A 20,151-nucleotide genomic window follows, 5' to 3' on the forward strand; every position below is an offset into this window, starting at 1 on the left:
CTCCTACATTGCTGATGAAAATATAAAATGGTGTAGCCACCTTGGAAAATCCTTTGGAAGTTCCTCAGAAAGTTAAACATAGAGTTACCATATAACCCAGCAATTCCACTCCTAGTTATATATCAAAATAATTTGAAAACAGGTGTTCAAATAAAAACTTGTACATAAATGTTCATAGAACTATTCACAATAGCCAAAATGTAGAAACAATCCAAATTTCTGTCAATGAATAAATGAATAAACAAAATATGACATAATCATACAATGGTATATTATTCAGCCATAAAAAGGAATGAAGTCTTTATACTTGCTATAACATGGATGAGCCTTGAAAACATTATGCTAAGTGAAAGAAGTTAAACAAAAAAGGCCATATATTATATGATCTATTTTTTATTTTATTTTATTTTATTTTTTTTAAAGATTTTATTTATTTATTTGAGAGAGAGAGAGAGCACAAGAGGGGGGAGTGGGAGAGGGAGAAGCAGACTCCCCGCTGAGCAGGGAGCCCGATGCAGGACTCGATCCCGGGACTCCAGGATCATGACCTGAGCCGAAGGCAGTCGCTTAACCAACTGAGCCACCCAGGCGCCCTTATATGATCTATTTTTTAAAAATATTTAATTTATTTATTTGACAGAGAGAGACACAGTGAGAGAGGGAACACAAGCAGGGGCAGAGGGAGAGGGAGAAGCAGGCTTCCCGTGGAGCAGGGAGCCCGATGCGGGGCTCAATCCCAGGACCCTGGGATCATGACCTGAGCCAAAATGTCCAAAATGGGCAAATCCACAGAGACAGAAAGTAGATTAGTGTTTGCCAGGGACTAGAAGTATGGGAAGTGACTACTAATGGTGTGGATTTATTTTGGGATGATGAAAATGTTCTGGAATTAGATTGTGGTGATGGTAACACACATTTGTAAGTATACTAAAAATCACTGAATTATTTAAAAGGGTGAATTTTATGTTATGTGAATTACAGCTCAATAAAAATATTAAAATATATTATTCCATGTAGGGGCAGGGAATACCCAGTCCTGGTCCCCTCTTATCCTTCCATGTAGGGGAATGAAAAAAGCAAGCTCCAGGATTTTCTATCCTTCCTGCCTCACCTAAGGAAGGGAAGGGGAACAAAAACACTGAGAAGCACTTGTGAATGTCACAGTCCAGGGCCACAGGCTCATTAAAAGACTGAAACTTAATCATAGGACTCTAGAATGCTTCTCACCCCTCACCTTATCACCACATTAATAGGGATCCTACATAAGAAGAGGAGAATACAACTGGAAGAACTATACATCTTAGTTCTCTTTAAGAAGTCCATAGGGAAACCCAGAAGCAAAAGGTAAGGCAAAAACATGGACCCCAGACCAAACTTTAGACTCTGATACCTACAGCTATAGCAAAAAATAAATACCCAATTTCTACCTACAAAAACATAAAACCCCACACTATTTACCTAAAGGCCTATTTACCTCAGTTCATTTTATCGAATGTATTGTGTCTGGTTTTCTTTCTTTCTTTCTTTTTTAAGATTTTATTTATTTATTTGAGAGAGAGCAAGGGGGGGGCAGAGGGAGAGAGAAAAGCAGACTCCCCGCTGAGCAGGGAGCCCAAAGCAGGGTTCAATCCCAGGACTCTAGGATCATGACTTGAGCAGAAGTCAGACACTCAACCAAAAGAGCCACTGAGGTGCCCCTTGTCTGGTTTTCAAAAACAACAAACAACAACAAAATAAAACAAAACAAGGCATATTAAAAGACAAAAAACAGGGGTGCCTGGATGGCTCAGTCGGTAATGCAAGCAACTCTTGATCTCAGGGTCATGAATTTGAGCCCCACATTTGTAGATTACTAAAAAACTCAAAATAAAAAAATTTTTAGAGACAGAGCCATAATCAGAACCAAACTCAGATATAGCAAAGATGTTGGAATTATCAGACCAGGAATTTAAAACAACTATGGTTAATATGCTGAAGGCTCTAATGGGAAAAGTAAAAAACATGAAAGAACAGATTTGTAATGTAAGCAGAGAGATGGAAACTTTAGGAAATAATGAAAAGGAAATAGCAAAAATAAAAAACACCGTAACAAATGAAGAATACTTTGAAGGGCTCATCAATAGACTGTGCAATGCCAAAGAACCAATGAGCCTGAAGAAATGTCATCAATAGAAACTTACCAAACTGAAATGCAAGGAGGAAAAAAAAGAATGAAAAGGAGAGAAAAGAATATCTAAGAACTGTGAGACAAAAAACAAAGTATAATTGATATGCTAAGGGAGGGGAATGAAATCAGATAAAATGCTCAATTAAAATCAGAGAAGGCAGAAAAAGAGTGGAAGACAAAAATAGAAACAAACAAGAGCAATGAATAGGAAACAGTAACAAATATTGTAGCTATTACCGAACTATATCAATAATCACCTTATTTTTTTAAGTTTTATTTATTTAAGTAATCTCTACACCCAACATGGGGCTCAAACTCATGACCCTGAGATCAAGAGTTGCCTGCTCCTCTGACTGAGCTGTTCAGACGCCCCTCAATAATCACTTTAAACATAAATGGTCTAAATATAACAATTAAAAGACAGAGACTGTTAGAGGGAATTAAAAACAAAGAAAAAACCCAACACCCAACTTTAAGTTCTCTACAAGAAACCCTCTTTAAATGTAAAGACACAGATTAAAAGTAAAGGGATGAAGAAAGATATACCATGCTAACACTCATCTAAGAAAGGTGTGGAGATACTGATAGAAACTGATAGAATTGCGAAGAGAGAAGATCTAAATGAATGAGATATTCCATGTACATGGATAGGATGACTCAATATTGTCCTGATGTCAGTTCTTCCTAACTTAAATGATAGATTCAACGTAATCCCAATCAAATCTCAGTTATTTTGTAGACACCAACAAATTGATTCTAAAGTTTATATGGAGGGCACCTGGGCGGCTCAGTTGGTTGAACGTCTGCCTTCGGCTCAGGTCATGATCCCAGGGTTGGGGATTGAGCCCTGCATCAGGCTCCCTGTTCGGTGGGCAGCTCCCCCTGCTTGTGCGCTCTCACTCTGTGCCATCAATAAATAAAATCTTAAAAAAAAATTAATAAATAAAGTTTATATGGAGAGGCAACAGACCCCGTATAGCTAACTCAATATTGGAGAACAACAGAGGACTGACACCCCCTGACTTCTAGACTTACTGTAAATCTACAGAAACCAAGACATGTGGTATTGGCCAAAGAATACATAAATAGATCAGTGGAACAGAATAGAGAGCCCAGAAATAAACACATATATAATCAACTGATTTTTAACAAAGGAAAAAAGCAATCAATGAAGAATGGATAGTCTTTTCAACAAATGGTGCTAAGCAACTGGACAACCACATACAAAAAAAAAGAGAGAGAGAGAGAAAGAAAAAAGAATCTAGACACATCTTACACATTTCACAAAAAAGAACCCCAAATGGTTTGCGGATCTAAATATAAAATGAGACTATTAAACTTTTTTTTAAAGATTTTATTTATTTATTTGACAGAGAGAGAGATAGCAAGAGAGGGAACACAAGCAGGAGGAGTGGGAGAGGGAGAAGCAGGCCTCCCACCAAGCAGGGAGCCTGATGCGGGGCTCGATCCTAGGACCCTGGGATCATGACCTGAGCCGAAGGCAGAGGCTTAACGACTGAGCCACCCAGGCGCCCCTAAACTTCTTTTTTTTAAGTTTTATTTAATCTCTGCACCCAACGTCAGGCTCAAACTTATGACCCCAAGATCATGCTCTACTGACTGAGCCAGCCAAGCACCCTGAGACTATTAAACTTCTGAAAGATAATATAGGAGAAAATCTAAGTGACCTTGGATTTGGTGATAACTTTTTGGACAACAACAAAAGTATGATCCATAAAAGAAAATAAAAGTAATTCTACTGCATTACATTAAAAACTTCTTTTTCAAAAAAATATTTTATTTATTTATTTATTTATTTATTTATTTATTTGATAGAGTGAGAGAGCACAAGCAGGGGGAGCAATAGAAGGAGAGGGAGAAGCAGGCTCCCCACCGAGCAGGGAGCCCAATGTGGGGCTCAATCCCAGGACCCTGGGATCATGACCTGACCCGAAGGTAGACGCTTAAGCATCTGAGCCACCCAGGCGCCCCTACGTTAAAAACTTCTTTTTGGTGGGGCACCTGGGTGGCTCAGTCAGTTAAGCCTCCAACTCTTGGTTTCAGCTCAGCAGCTCAGGTCGTGACCTTGGGTCATGGAATCAAGCCCCGTGTGGGGATCTGCACTCAATGCAGAGTCTGCTTCAGATTCTCCCTCTCTCTCCCACTCTCTCTCTAATATATAAAATCTTTAAAAAATAAAAACTTCTTTTTGTGAAAGACACAGTTAAGAGAATAAAAACCACAAACTTGGAGAAAATCTTTGGAAAACACATATCTGATAAAGGACTGGTATCTCCTAAAACTCAACAATAAGAAAACCTCAATTTTAAAATGGAACAAAAATCTAAATAGACACCTCACCGAAGAAGATATACAGATGGCAAGTAACCGTCTCAATAGATGCTTCACATCATATGTCATTAGGGAAATGCAAATTAAAACAATGAGATACTACGACATACCAGTAGAATAGCTAAATTGCTGAACAGTGACAACATCAGTTGCTGGTGAAGATGTGAAACCCTGGGAACTCTCATTTGTTTCTGGTGGGAATGCAAAATAGTACAACCACTTTGGAAAACAGTTGGGCAGTTTCTTACAAAACTAAACATTCTCTGACTCTATGATCCAGGAATTGCATTCCTTGTTTACTCAGATGAACTGAAGACTTATGTCCACACAAAACCCTGCATAAGGATGTTCATAGCAGCTTTATTCATAATTGACAAAACTTAGAAGCAAGCAAGATCTCCTTCAATAGGTCAATGGATAAACAAGCTGGTATATCCAGACAATGGAATATTATTAATCAATAATAAGATGTAAAGTATCATGCCTTGAAAATCCATGGAGGAACACTAAATGCATTCTGCTAAGTGAGAGGGGCCAGCCTAAACAGGCTTTAAACTCCATGATTTTAACTATAATTCAATCTGGAAAAGGCATAACCTGTGGAGACAGTGAAAAGATGAGTGGTTGCTAGAGCTGTGGGGCACCGGCAGTGGGGTGATGAGCAGATGCAGCACAGGGCATTGTTAGGGGAGGCAAATTTTTAGTGTGATACTCTAATGGCTGGTCCATGTATTTTCCCAAACCCACAGAATCCGCAGGAGTAAACCCTCACGGACACTGCGGACTTCAGTTAAAAACGCCGTCAGCGCCGGCTCCGTAATTTAACAGACGTGCCCTACTAACACGAAACGTCACCACCACCCGCAAACTTGGCGGAGGGAATGGTCAGGCGGTGACGTCGGGGGAACTCTGCCCTTTTTGCTCCCTCTTTTCTGTAAACCTGAAAGTACTCTTTAAAAAATAAAGTCTATTAATTTGAAAAGAAAAAGCTACTATTCAGCAAAGACATCATTAGTTGAGTGAAGAGGGAAATGGGAGCCGAAGTTTGGTGCTCCCGCAGCAAAGAGCTCACAGCCCCAGTGCAGAGAGAACGTCGACCCGTCCCTGCACGAGGGCAGAGCGGGAGGCGAGCACCGGGCGGGGGGCGTCCGCGGGGTCGGCTGCCGGGGAGGCTCGCACGCGCCGCGGGACGGGCCGAGGACCGAGGCACGGAGGCGGCCCCGCCCAGCGCGGCGACCATAGAGAGGACGGGCCTCCGGCTTCCTAGACGGGCGCCGGAAGTAGCCTGGCGACGGGGCGGGGCGCCGTGCGCTGCGTGCGGTCGGGGTTAGCCGGAGCGCTGGTCCCGCAGGCGTGCGGTCGGGGTTAGCCGGAGCGCTGGTCCCGCAGGCGTGCGGTCGGGGTTAGCCGGAGCGCTGGTCCCGCAGGCGTGCGCCCCCCTGCGGCGGCCGTCCCCGGAGCTCCGGCTGCTCGCGCGCGGGCCGGCTGCAGCACCCCGGCCCCGTGGCCCAGCCGGCAGAGGGAGGGCGGGAGCGCGGGCCCCCGAGGTGCTGTCCCGGCTCCCCCACACGTGAGCGCGAGGGAGGGCGACGCGCCTCCGTGACGCCTTGTCCCTTGTTTTGTGTTTAGACAGACAAACCGGACCCGGGTTCTTCCGTGTCACCCCGCGGGTCTGCCCGCACGACAGGTGCCCGGTGCTCCGCTCCCGCGCGCACCCTGTGGCCACCTCGTGGGGCTTTCGTGCCTCTGTCCCCTGACGAGTGACAGCAGTCTCCTAAAGGCCCCGGAGCTTTTCCTGGGACGCTGCGTCCGAGTGGGCCTACGAGAGCGGGACGACAGCCCTCACCTCGCGAGGGTCTGCAGCCTCCTCTCGCGTCGGGGCGTCCCGAGACCCACGCCGGGGGGCCGAGGCAGTCCGGGGACAAATGAACGCCCTGGCGCGTGGCTCACGTGCTCTGCTCCTCGCGCGACGTTTCTGCGGTGTCTTTCTGAGACCGTGGCCCTCTTCGCACACGATAGCGGTTCTAACACGCGATTTACGTCGCTTCTTGGCTTTTGTGCATCAGCCGTCAGGTCCACGTTCTCCGTGACTCCCATCTACCTGCCGGGGACGGTACCCGGCTGCTGGCACGCTGCTCCGGAGCGCTGTCACCCTGGCGGCGAGTCGTCCTCGAGTCGTGTGGCTCCCTGCCTGCCCTGGCTGTTCTGCCGTGTTCATAGTGGGTGCTCCTCGCGCAGGACCTTCCGATCCTGAGTTTCTTCCTGACTCCTGGATGTAAGACGGGCGACTCCGGCCCTGAGCGGTGGTCGTGCAAGACGCCCCCCAAGCTGAGCGACGGCGCAGCCTTGACTCCTGAGGTCCACGCTGCAGGGGAACAGGGGCTGAGTGTCGTGAAGGGGCACCACGAGGAGCGCCGCTCTTGGGAGCAGAAGCCTGGACAGCCAGGCAACGTGCGCCTTTATCAGGGGCTTTTCCATCAACGCTTCAGACTCTTCTGTTACCAGGAGGTCCCAGGCCCCGCGAGGCGCTGAGCCGGCTCCGGGAGCTCTGCCGTCAGTGGCTGCGGCCCGAGATGCACAGCAAGGAGCAGATCGTGGAGCTGCTGGTGCGGGAGCAGTTCCTGACCATCCTGCCCGAGGAGCTGCAGGCCCGGGTGCGGGGATGTCGTCCGGGGAGCGGGGAGCAGGCGGTGGCTGTGCGGGAGGATCTGGAGACAGAACTTGGAGATAAAAGACAACAGGTGGGAAAAGGTTAATCCATCGTTCATTTATTAGAGCACCAAGGGTCTACCAGCAAAGAGTGGGCATGTGTAAGCAAGGGGATTTCTTTTAAAGGTTATATTTATTTGTGAGAGAGAGCACAAGACGGGGGAGGGGCAGAGGGAGAAGCAGACCCCCCGCTGAGTGGGGAGCCTGATGCGGGACTCGATCCCGGGACTCCAGGATCATGACCTGAGCCGAAGGCAGTCGCTTAACCAACTGAGCCACCCAGGTGCCCTCTCTGATCATTTTATAAACCCAGCTCTACTTGTACATCCTTAGGTTCAAGCCAGTGCACACTACAGACAAGAAGTACTATGGAAGGGAGTAGGACTTGTAAGCCTTGCAGAGCGGCTGCTGACTGTCCAGCCAAAGTGCTATCCTTGGGAGTACAGTCTTGTGCAAGAGAGTGGGTAAGCCTTAAAATGTGAATCTTGTGTGTTTTTTGTTTTGTTTTGTTTTTTTAAAGCACTGCATATATAGCATCTGCTAGGAAGGAGTATTTCTGGTGAGAAAAATGATGTCTGGGGATTGAATAAATTTAACACCAAAAGGTTATTTAAAAGTGAGCGTATCCAGAGCCGATTTAATTTTTTTTAAAGATTTATTTATTTATTTTAGGGGCACCTGGGTGGCTCAGTTGGTTGAGTGTCTGCCTTGGGCTCAGGTCATGATCCTAGGGTCCTGGGTTCGAAACCCACATCGGGCTCTCTGCTCCGCGGAGAGCCTGCTTTTCCCTCTCCCTCTGCGTGCCGCTCCCCCTGCTTGTGTTCTCTCTCTCCCTCTTTCTCTCTGTCAAATAAATAAATAAAATCTTTAAAAAAAAAGATTTATTTATTTTAGTGCAGGGGAGGGGGAAGGTGCAAAGGGAGAGGGAGTGAGAGAATATCAAGCAGACTCTGCACTGAGCACAGAATCCCACTCGGGGCTCCATCTCATGACCCTGAGATATCAACCTGAACCAAAACCAAGAGTCAGAGGCTTAACCGACTGAGCCACCCAGGCACCCCAGAGCTGATTTAATTTTGAATTGGGATATGTGGTTGGTTTTTTATTAGTTTTTACTGGTTATGGTAGTGGTCTTCAATTCTAACTGTGAATCCAAATCACCAAGGAGCTGTTTAAAAATATAGACGCCCAGGGGTGCCTGGGTGGTTCAGTCGGTTAAGCATCTGCCTTTGGCTTCAAGTCATGATCCCAGCATCCTGGGATTGAGCCTCATGTAGGGCTCCCTGCCCAGCGGGGAGCCTGCTTCTTACTCTCCCTCTGCTACTCCCCCTGCTTGTGATCTTTCTGTCAAATAAATAAATAAAATCTTAAAATATATATATATATATATAGATGCCCAGATCTACCACAGATTTACTAGAATGGGTCCTAGTATTATATTTTTTAATTAGTTATTAAAAGTGCTATTATTATAGAACAATAGTAGTGGTTTATATTTTTTTAATTGTAGTAGGTAGAGGACATAAAATTAAAATAAAAGTTCCATTCCCATGAGTTAACCACTGTTAACATTCTCTAATATATATTCTGAAATCTTCCTATGTGTTTTTCAAGCCCCTGTCCCTCTTTTAGGTCAAGTAGTATTATACTGTATTGACTTTTCTTATTTTCTATATTCTTGATGCCCTGGCATTTGGGGCCTTGATCCTGGTCAGACTGCCCCTCCCAGGGCTAGCTGATTCCTAGAGACAGCAGAGAACGCCTCCTGCAAGCACCCTTTTCATATACAAACCAAACAATCCAGAGCCCACTCCCTAGCCATCTCCTTTATCAAACTCTCACACACCAAGCCCCTATTTCTCCTGCTGTAAATCACCCCAGGGCCAGGTATTGGACCATTAGAGAACATCCCTACAGCCCAGAGCCTGCCAAAATTATTCAAACTATCCAATCCTAAGCCATCTCAGCATACCTACGCTACCTTGCCTATTCCTTCTCGGGAAAACTCCAATAAAGGCTCTAGACCATGCTCTCCCCTCCCCATTCTCCCCTTCTGCCTCCTGACCGACTTTTGCGCTTTCCTACATGGCCTCCTTGACAGGTCACAGCTGTTGCTAGGGATCTGTGACAGTCAAAAGCTTTCTTCGGGATAGTGCTTTCCATGCCTCCCTGATTAACACAAATCTGGGTACATTTTAACACACATACACATCACTTTGTATTTTGCTTTTTTTTTTTTAACCTAATGAGAGTATTCAGGACGTTACTCGTTCATGCGTCAGACGTTCATTGAGCATAACCGTGTGTCCAGCAGTAAGCGCTGCAGCTACGGCGCTGCACGAGATAGTCCGTCCCTGCTGTCCCGCCTGTACATTGTAGTCACGTCGTGGCTGCCACGGTCTTCGTTCCGTCACTCGGTCGCAGTAGATGTGTGTGGCCTGGGTACGGCCTGAAGAAACTATACTGCTCGTATCCACAGAACTACTTTATTCTTTTAATTCGTCTTTAGTTTTGTGTTGCATGCATACGTTATAAGTAGCTTACTAGTCTTCTCCTGATGTACATTTAAGCTGTTTCAAGTATTTTTGTTGTTATAAATGATGCTTCAGTGGGTGTCTTTATGTAAAAATCGCTGGCACTTGTGTGAAAATACTGGGAGAGAAAAGTTCCTATAAATGCAGTCGCAGATTGACAGCCGCTGAATGAAGAGTAGGAGATGCATTACACAGACTGCGAAGCTGCCCTGATTACCGCTGAAGAAAGTGGAAGGGGGGACACAGGGTGATGGAGAAAGATAAATGAGGATTTGGACTTTTTACTTTCATACCTTTTGCACTGTTGACATTTTTACCAGAAGTATCTATTCCTCTGTAGTAAACAAAGAGCACAGGCTTTGGATTCCCACAGACCTGTGTTCTAGGCCAGACTTGACTGCTTACCTGCCATGTGATCATAGGCCACTTATGTAAGTTTTCAGTTCCAGTTTCTATATCTGTTACCTAGCTCATGGTGTTGTCCTATCACCAAAGGCTGGCTGATCAGCTATTTATTTCCATGTACCAAACCACCCCCAAAACCTAGTGGCTGAAGGGAACATCCCTTTTCTGTCCTACAGCTCTGAGGGTGACTACGAGAAGCAGGGTGGTCTCTCTGCTGCTTGTGATGCCGGGGTGAGCTGTAGTTAGCCAGGGGCTTCCTGGACCATGATGCCCAAAATACTTTACTCCCTTGGCTCATACCTGAGCAGGAGACGGCCAGAAAATTGCGCTTAGTGAGACTGTGGGACGGCTAAGCCTCAGGTTCTCATTCGCTCCTCCTGCAGTCTCTCCAGCAGACTGTCCACACTTCTCACACGGTCACTCAGGGATCTCAGAGACGCAGATGCACCCATGTAAAGTCTCTGTTCTTGAGCTGACACAGCTTTTCTTCCACCACATTCTGTTGAATGAAGTAGGTCACAGGCCAGCCTAGATCCTGCGTAGGAAGACTAAAGGGGGGTGAAAACTGGAAGGTATATAAACATTGGGGGACCTTTTGAAGATTCTTGGGAAATTTTCATTTCTTTCCTGCCATTTTGAGTTTTTAGATCCCAGTGAGGGCCCAAAAGGCTTTTATTTATTTATTTTTATTCTCTATGACTCATAGGTGCAGTGAGTGTCAAAAACCATTAGGATGATGGTTCTTGATTATTTACCCTAATCTTTCATTAAAACCCTTATATGGGGCATGTGGCATTTAAGTAATTGACTTGCTCTTCCAGCAGGAGGTGAAACCGGGACTGTGACTGGTGAATTAGCTCCAAAGCAGATTTCCGCAGAAAGGAATTCATTGGGTGTTTTCCAGGATGCAAGGTGTGGAAAAACTTTTCAATATGAAGGTACATCAGAACAGCAAAGGTCAACCGCACAGGAGTAAAATGACACAAATGTAAGGAGTGTGGGAAGGCCTTTTCTCAGAGCTCAGAGCTTGTTCATCACTGGAGAATCCACACTGGAGAGAAACCTTATCAATGTAATCAATGTGGGAAAGCTGTCAGTTATAAATCAGCCCTTCTTTCACACCAGGAAATTCATAATAAAATAAAATGCTATCGATGTAACGAATGTGGGAAAGCCTTCAGTCAAAACACAGGCCTGGTTCTTCATCAGAGAATTCATACTAGGAAGAGACCCTATGGGTGTAAAGAGTACAGTAAATCCTTTAGTCAAAGCTCCCACCTTATTGGACATCTGAGGATCCACATTAGAGAGAAACCCTTCAAATGTGATGAGTGTGGGAGGGCCTTCAGTCAGAGGTCAGGACTCATGGAACATCAGAGAAGCCACATTGGGGAGAAACTCTACACACGTAAGGAATGTGGGAAAGCTTTCCGAGGGAGCACCAGCCTTACTCAGCATCTGAGGATCCACACTGGGGAGAAGCCCCATTGGTGTGAGGAGTGTGGACGGGCCTTATTTCAGAGGTCAAGCCTTGTTCGTCATCAGAGAATCCACAGAGGGCAGAAGTCTGTGTGTGTATCCTAATTGTAAGAAAGCCTTTAATCATAAATCAGGACTTACTGAACACTTCAGAAAGCTATGATGAATACAGACCCTATCACTGTGTGTAAATTCAAGAAACCGGGAATGTGGTATATCCATTTCATTATTATTCTAGGCAGTCAAATTGGAATAGATTGTAATATCCTACATCAGATTGAAAGAAGCTGGTAACATCATGGGACCAGACTGCTCGCATACTGCTGGTGTCTGCTGTGAATGTTTCTTTCTCCTGGTCTTCCAGTCTCCTTTGCGGTCCGTCTGTACTTCTTCTTGAAGTCACTATCATCACACCCTAAATATCTTGATGATACAGTGGCTTCCATGTTTTGGACAGAGGACCACTGAGACCGTTAGTATGCATGCTCTGCAAAGGAGAACTTAGAAGGATAAGTGGGGAATGTGATGTTGTTTTTAAAGTCTTGTAAATGAGGGGTAAGCTAGGGAGTTAGTTGTGGTTTTTTTTAAGTTTTTATTTAAGTAATCTCTACACCCAACGTGCGACTCAAACTCATGATGCAAAGATCAAGAGTCGCCTATTCTTCTGACTGAGCCAGCCATGTGCCCCAGGAATTAGGTTTTAAAATGACTATTGGGTGGCTCAGTCGGTTGATCATTCGACTCTTGATTTCAACTCAGGTCATGATCTCGGGGTCGTAGGATTGAGCCCCACGTTGGGCTCTATGCTCACCGCAGAGTCTGCTTGTCCCTCTCCCTCTGCTCCTCCCTCTGGGAGTGCTCTCTCTTTCTCTAAAATAAATAAATAAAATCTTTAAAAAGAAATAAAAAATAAAATGACTATAGCTTGCCCTTTTGTTTGTCTCTCCTTCACCCTGCTGGTGAGGGGGTAGTCCACCTCAGTATTCTGAGGATGGCCAAACACAGGACACCTGACGCTGGACAGATGGGCTTGACAGCAGCTTATCAGTCACACAGACCAGGGCAGGAGAACGGCACACCATACAGGGCCATTTGGGAGCCCAGTGAACAAACGGGGGCTTTGGGATTCAGGCTTTGTAGAAGCAAGAGGATGAGGTGACCCCTGGTTTTCTTGGGAGGATGTCATTGTTTGAATAATTTTCTGTGCAGGCAAGGAGGTGAAACATCTTAGGTTGAGGATGAGGTGGGGTACAGCCAGTCTAGTTGATGTGGAACTAGTCAGGTGGGGAGCACTTCCTGCTGGGTGGGAGGCGTATCTAGCGAGAGCAGGAGAACCCCTGGTTATGCCTTTGGGTCCCCTCGAGGCTCAAAGATACCAAAGCAGCACATGAAATTTTAGTCCTTGCTGTGCACTTTGTCAGCTTAGGGGAAAGGCACAGTTTTTGGCAAAGAGTTATGATGTATATTTGTATCCTCAACTCTGTACTTTATTCATATGTCTTCTTTTTGTACTTTTAAATCTCAGTGATACACATTTCTTCTCTGGGGGGAAAAAATCCCAGAATTTCCTTTGGCCATCCAGCACTCCAGCTGGACTTGATCACATATTCGCAGTGGGATTGAAGGGACATCGGGTACCACAGTCTGTAATGCTTCTCCTGCATCCTTGTGACTTTCTTATGCTAAAAACCAGTAGATGTTTCAAGCTCAGCTCCCGCACTGTCCACCCTAATCCTCTGGATGCTTCTGTCCTCATTATGCATTAGTTTATCTTTTCAACCTTGGAATAAACAGTCTGAGAAGCATTGGTGTTGTCTTCTACCTTGAATGAAATATGCTTCTCACTATTAAGACTTGAGAAATTAAAAAGTTTATAAATTAGAAAATATATAAAAATTGGGTATTTCACTATATTCTTATTTTTATGGGGATGGTATGAATAAATACCAACCAAGAAAACTCTGGAGGTGCTAATTGTTCATACCTACTGCCATCAGAGTACTTCTATTGTTTTGCCCTGTTTCAAGGCTTAGATAGGAAATACTTGGGAGGTTGAAGTCTCCAGGCCAGAAGGAAGTCAATAAATATGACAAAAATAAGAGATAAGTGGATACAACGTTAAATCTCCCTGAAGTTAGACACCTTGAAATTTAAAATATAGGCTTTCACAGAAGACCTGTACATTTGAGGAATTTTCAACCAACTGGAGGAATTCTCCCATGAATTGTGCTGATGCACTGAGCTTTTTGGCAGTAGGAATTATGCCAGAGATGAAAACTGGCAGCCAAAAGTTCAGATACATTTGGCAGACACTTGTGTAGCTCATTCGTTGTTTTTAAGAATTCATTGCCAACTTAAAAAATTTAGAGATTTTATGTAAAAATTGGGATTTCCATTTTATTTTGAAAAATTAAGATCTGGCATTATTGGGCCAGACCTCATTGGCATCATCACCCTCCAGCTCATTATGTGACTGGGCCCTGGAGATGTGAATTTGCTTATCTGGAGAATGACTTCAGAAGACGTTTATGTTTAATAGCAGAGAAAACAGAAACAAGGTGAAGTCAACTTTTACCTTTTTTAAAAAGATTTATTTATTTATTTGAGAGAGCCATTGTACACGGTGGGGAGGGGCAGAGGGAGAGAATCTTTAAGCAGATTCCCCGCTGAGTGTGGATCCCATTGTGGGCTCAATCTCACCACCCATGAGATCATGACCTGAGCAAAACCAAGACTCAGAGGCTTAACAGACTGAGCCACCTAGGCACCCCGTCTTTGGCCTTTTTGATAGGTTGCTTGCAAAACAATGGGAAACCATAAATTGAGGAAGTTTTAAAAGTAGGATAATTTGTTGATGTAGCTTAAGTGAAAATAATAAATACATACTGTAAATGTCAATAATTTGACCTTTGCAGCCAAACATTTTCAAAAGCAGAGAGAACAGCTCTCTGCATGGTGATTTGACTAGTACAGATTTCTGAAGATGTTACGTGTTTAAAGAGTGGTCATTGCAGGGGCGCCTGGGTGGCTCAGTCGTTAAGCGTCTGCCTTCGGCTCAGGTCATGATCCCGGGGTCCTGGGATCGAGCCCCGCATCGGGCTCCCTGCTCGGTGGGAAGCCTGCTTCTCCCTCTCCTGCTCCCCCTGCTTGTGTTCCCTCTCTCGCTGTCTCTCTCTGTGTCAAATAAATAAAGTCTTAAAAAAAAAAAAAAAAAAGAGGGGCGCCCGGGTGGCTCAGTCGGTTAAGCGGCTGCCTTCGGCTCAGGTCATGATCCCGGGGTCCTGGGATCGAGCCCCACGTCGGGCTCCCTGCTCGGTGGAGAGTCTGCTTCTCCCTCTCCCTCTGCCTACTTGTGCTCTCTCTCGATCTCTCTGTCAAATAAATAAATAAAATCTTTAAAAAAAAAAAAAAGAATAGTCATTGCATACATATATGTCATGCATTTTAAGGGTATATACAAAAAGTAAAATATGGATTCACACGATGTATTATAATCTAAGTGGAAAGATAAATGAACACAAATCAAGGAACAATTCTGCCAGGAGGAACTGGGACGGTATATAAAGAAAATGGGTATGGGCATTAGTAGGACTTTAAGGATGAATTTCATCAGTAAAGGTACTCCAGAAAAATAGAATATGATTATTTATTTATTTATTTAGGAATCGGCTCAGGCCATTGCGGGGGCTGCTAAGTCTGAAACCTGCTAAGCAGGTTGGCAGGCTGAGAACTCAGGCAGGATTTCCACGTTACAGTTTTGGAGCAAAATTCCTTCTTGGGGATAGATCTGTTTTTCTCTCTTAAGGCCTTCAGCTGATTGGGTGAGGCCCACCCACCGGTGCGCCCCGTCCACCAATCCCCGCTGTTAGTCCCGTCTAACCATGTCCGTTCGCGGCGGCGTCCGCCGTTGCCCGCACCACCGGGGCCACCGCCACGCCAGGTCGGAGCTTGAAGCCGCCACGGCGGACGCCCAGGGAGAGGCGCGAACGCGGCCTACGCCCCTCGCCGGAGCGGCGCTGTCCGCGGGCGTCCCACGCACTGCGGTCCCAGGGCCGTGGCGCGCAGCGGGGTCTACCAAAGCGTGTTGCTCCGGCTGTTCGCGTCGAAGTGATGGGGTCCTTGCTTCCGTGCGCGTCCCGCGGGAAACGCGGGGAAGGGGCCGGGCGGAGCAGGGGAGTAATCCGCCTGGGTCCGGGGGCCGCAGGCCGGGCGCGAGCCTGCCCTCAAGGAGAGACCGGGTGCGCGCGGGGCAGGTGGCGGGGCGGCCGCGCGAGCGGCTCCGAGAACCAGAGGCGGGCGTGGGGACGGCGACCGCGCGGGCCGAGAGCGCACATCCTAGACAAACCCAAGCCTCCAGGTTCTTACACAAAAGGAGCCTCTCGGGGACCCGGTTCCTCGGCGATCGACGGCGTCCAGCTGCGTGCTCGCGTCCGCTCGGCCTGCGGCGCTCAGGCTCTGCTCTCCGGCTCCGGCGAAGACCCAGGGCCCCGCAGTGCATCGCCGAGAGAGGACGGGCGCTGGAGTCGGGGCGAGGGATGCGGGGCGGCCTCTGCTCCGCCTGCCCAGCCCGGCTGCCGGGAGCGCCTCGCCCCGCAGACCAGAGCCCGGAGTTCTTGCAGCCGTGGGGCGGGGCGCGCTGCATTTCCCTGGCTCCGGGCGCCCAGCAAAGACTTGATTCCGTAGCCTTGGCAACGATTTGTCCCTAAACTGTGCAGCTTGGTTTATCGCTGCCATCTTATAAAGGTAACGGGCTTAGCTAAGTTCTTCGCTGCCCAGGTGATTCTGTTTACAACACGTTCTGATGTCCAGAGCCTTCACCCCGACTCTGCCGTGAGTCAAGTGAGTTTTCTCTTGAGCCTTCGCAGCCTGCAACCCTGACTCCTGTCGTCCACACTCCCTGGGAACAGGAAGGTTTGCACATAGTGACACTGCAAGAGAAGTACATGCTTGGGAGCAGTCTAGACTGGGAACGTGCATCTTCTCCGAAAACTCTCTCGCTGGCATTTCGGGCGCTTCTGCTACCAGGAGGCCCTTGGACCCCACGAATTTCTAAGCAAGCCCCAGGAACGTTGCCATCAGTGGATGAAGCCAGACGTGCATACAAAGGAGCAAATCCTGGAACGGCTGGTGATGGACCATCGCCCCCACCCAGGGCGAGCCAGAGGCTGTAGAGGGGAAGGCATGGGGAAAGGGAGGGGGCTACGTGCGGGAGAAGCCGGTGTCCAGGAGGTTACTCATATGTGACATGACCCTGAACAGACTTGCTGGACTCACGGCTATTTTCGAACGCAGCCAGGCCTTATCTTCTGGGAGAGTCTAGTCCGCGCCTCCAGGCCAGTGGTCTGCAAATCCCAAGGGAAGGAGGTTATTTCTGCTACAGACTTAGGTCAGCAAGAAGGAGCGCGTAAGCTGGAAGCAGCTTAACCCTTACGACGGGTTGGAGTGTGCTCACCCCCGAAGAGTGCATCAGCTGATGAGAAGATCTCTTCAGTGAGGTCGAGCTTCTGTTGTCATTTGTTTTTAGTATATTACAGACCACACAAGGATAACCTGTTTTTATTAGATGGGCTCAACAATCAAATCATTCTCCCTCTTCCACCCAGGATGTCCCTGGAAGGCAAGCATTCTTGTCTCAAATGCTGGATTCTACTTATTTTCTAATATGTCAGACAACGGACAGAAATAGAAGTGTACGTCAATGAAAGTGACTTCATATTTTTAACGGTACAGTGTGCTTTTCCAACCTGTTCCGTGTGTTCCGGGAGGCGCCGGAAGTGACGTGGGGGGCGTGGCCTCCAGGAGCCACCGGCCGCTTCCGGGAGGCGGGGCTGTCCCTCGCGCTGCGGCGCTGGCTTCGGCCTCGGAACCCTGTGCCCGGGCCTCCGACGAGCTGGGCGGCGAGGGGGCCCCGGCGTGAAGGCCCCGCGGAGGCCCGGCCTCAGGGCCGCCTACGCAGGACCCTGCCCGGGATGCCGGGCCTCTCCGGGGACCGAGCCCGGGCCGCGGGCGACGTGGGAGCGACTTGGCCCTCCGTCCTGCCAAATTCGCATGAGAAAAGGGCACGGTTTTTCCGACGGGGATTCCCGACTGCGGCTCTCCCGGCCGTGGCGGCGCAAGTACTCGAGCCCGGAGAACCCGGCGCCCACGGGTAAGCCTTGGAAGTTTTGCTTTGGGCTGGGACCTCACTGGTGTCGCTCGCGGATTTGCAGGCGTCCCCGCGCAGCTGTGTCCGCGTTCCCCTGCCCCACCTGCAAAAACGTGGCACCATCGGACCTCGCGCGTGCTGTTCATACTTGTATCTGCTGATCGCCCCGCGTGCAGCCGACCTCCAGGAGGGCGGGGGGCTTTGCTTTGGGCACGAATGTATTTCAAGAGCCTAGAACAGTTTCTGCACAAGGGAGGCCTCTATTAATGAATACTTGTGGATTTAATGAATGAATAAAACTAGTTACTCTGGTTACAGGTCCTCCTTCTTTTGTGGGTTCTTCGCAGCTTTGCCATTTATCTCCTTAAATTCTGTTCGCTAGAATGCCCTCAGAAGCGTCCAGTTTACACTCCAGCAGAAGCCAGGCAGGATGGCTGTGGACACAAGGAAGTCTGCTGGCCAGTTGTTCGAAGCCGGATGGGTCAGCAGCAGGGGCCTGAGATGGTGAAGGTGGAGTTGGAGGAGGACCACCCCAGGGATCAGGCTCTCAGCCTTCCAGAGGACCAGCCCCCTGCTTGGGAGATTTTCAGGCAACAGTTCAAACACTTCTGCTACCAGCGTTCCCTTGGACCCCGCGAGGCGCTGAGCCGGCTCCGGGAGCTCTGCCGTTAGTGGCTGCGGCCCGAGACGCACAGCAAGGAGCAGCAAGGAGCAGATCGTAGAGCTGCTGGTGCTGGAGCAGTTCCTGACCATCCTGCCCGAGGAGCTGCAGGCCTGGGTGCGGGAGCAGCATCCAGAGAGCAGAGAGCAGGCAGTGACCATGCTGGAGGATCTGGAAAGAAAGAGAAATGTGCAAGTAGGAAGACACTGGTCTGATATGGTTGTGCAAAGCTTGGAACAAAACATTCTCAGTTGTGGAACTCAGAGAACAGTGGGAAAACCCAGCATTCAGCAGGGAACTGAGCTTCTTGCTAAGCCAGCCCAGTAAAGAGGGAAGGCGGGGAACAGCAGATTCCTGGATGGTGAGCAAGCATACTGAAGACATTCTGTATTTCAGAGAGAATGAGGAGCATCATGCTCCTTACTTTACAGGTCACTCAACTCACAGCAACAAAGAAGTAGGTGAAATCATTCCCAATTTGCACACATGGAAAACTAAGTTCAGAGAGGTTGGGTAACTTGGCCAAGACCACACAGCCAACAGTGAAATGACAGAAACAACACCTGATCGAATTTTGCTTTCTGGCTGCTTCTCAGTGCCCCAGAAGGTAAATAAGGCCCTGGTTTCTCACTTCTTTTTCCTAGTCTCTCGGAGAATATTTCTTGTGGACTCCTCCAGAGGTTTAATCTCTGTTAAATTCTTGATATCCTTAAAGCTTAATGATTTGCTTGTCTCTAGGTGTGAGCCCATGCTCTGGAACAGGAAATCCTTTTGCAGACAGTGACCCTTCAGACACTAGATGAAGAATCTTCATACACATGGGTTCAGCCCCCAGTGATCCAGTTCAAGGGCAAAGGACCTGAGCCCCAACCATCAGAGGAAGGAGGTGAGGCAAGAATTTCTCTAGGGAATTTGGACTGAAATGACCTCTGAGTTGAATTTTTTTTGGAGTGTGACACTAATTCCTTGTGACAAGGGTTATTGAAGAACATGACAAAGGTGACATTTAGGGTAATAATGATTAAAAGGTAGTAAGTCCTTTCAGAGCAGCCTCAGTAGCATGGTCAGTTTTAAATATCCATATTTGAATTTTCTACATATGGTCTAGTAGCGAATGTTATTTCAAGTATTTTGATGCTTACATCCTTCAGTAGATACAGATAGGATATTAACACTGTAAAACTGTACTGACTTTCCTGAAAGTTACCCTTTATTATTACCAGAGAAGTATATATGCATTGTACAAAGTTAGAAAATACATAAAAGCAACATAAGAAAATAAAGCACGATGTTCTGTCACTCAGAGATTATAATTGATGGCTTTTTATTCTATATCTGTGTATCTTTTTATGTGCATATGTATTTATATGCATATATGTGTACACATGTGCATACACACTACCTTTTACCAAAAAAAGGTCATACTCTGTGCTATTTTATAACCAGATATTTTGTTAATGATCTTTCCTCTGTCAGTACGTTTTCATGTTATCTAAATTCAATCTGAATTCAAATAGTCTCATTTTTTCTTAAATGTTTTTTTTTTTTTTTTTTTAAAGATTTTATTTATTTATTTGAGACAGAGAGAATGAGAGAGAGCGAGCACATGAGAGGGGAGAGGGTCAGAGGGAGAAGCAGGCTCCTTGCTGAGCAGGGAGCCCGATGCGGGACTCGATCCAGGGACTCCAGGATCATGACC

At 47.1% G+C, this 20,151-nt stretch overlaps 1 pseudogene; it reads left to right on the plus strand.

The window, feature by feature from the left end:
- The first annotated feature begins 1,216 nt into the window (after positions 1–1,216).
- Positions 1,217–19,987, plus strand: LOC116628558 (annotated as a pseudogene).
- Positions 19,988–20,151: the final 164 nt, after the last annotated feature.

The sequence above is a fragment of the Phoca vitulina genome, unplaced genomic scaffold (genome assembly GCF_004348235.1).
Source record: "Phoca vitulina isolate PV1807 unplaced genomic scaffold, GSC_HSeal_1.0 scaffold123, whole genome shotgun sequence".
Taxonomy (NCBI): Eukaryota; Metazoa; Chordata; class Mammalia; order Carnivora; family Phocidae; genus Phoca; species Phoca vitulina.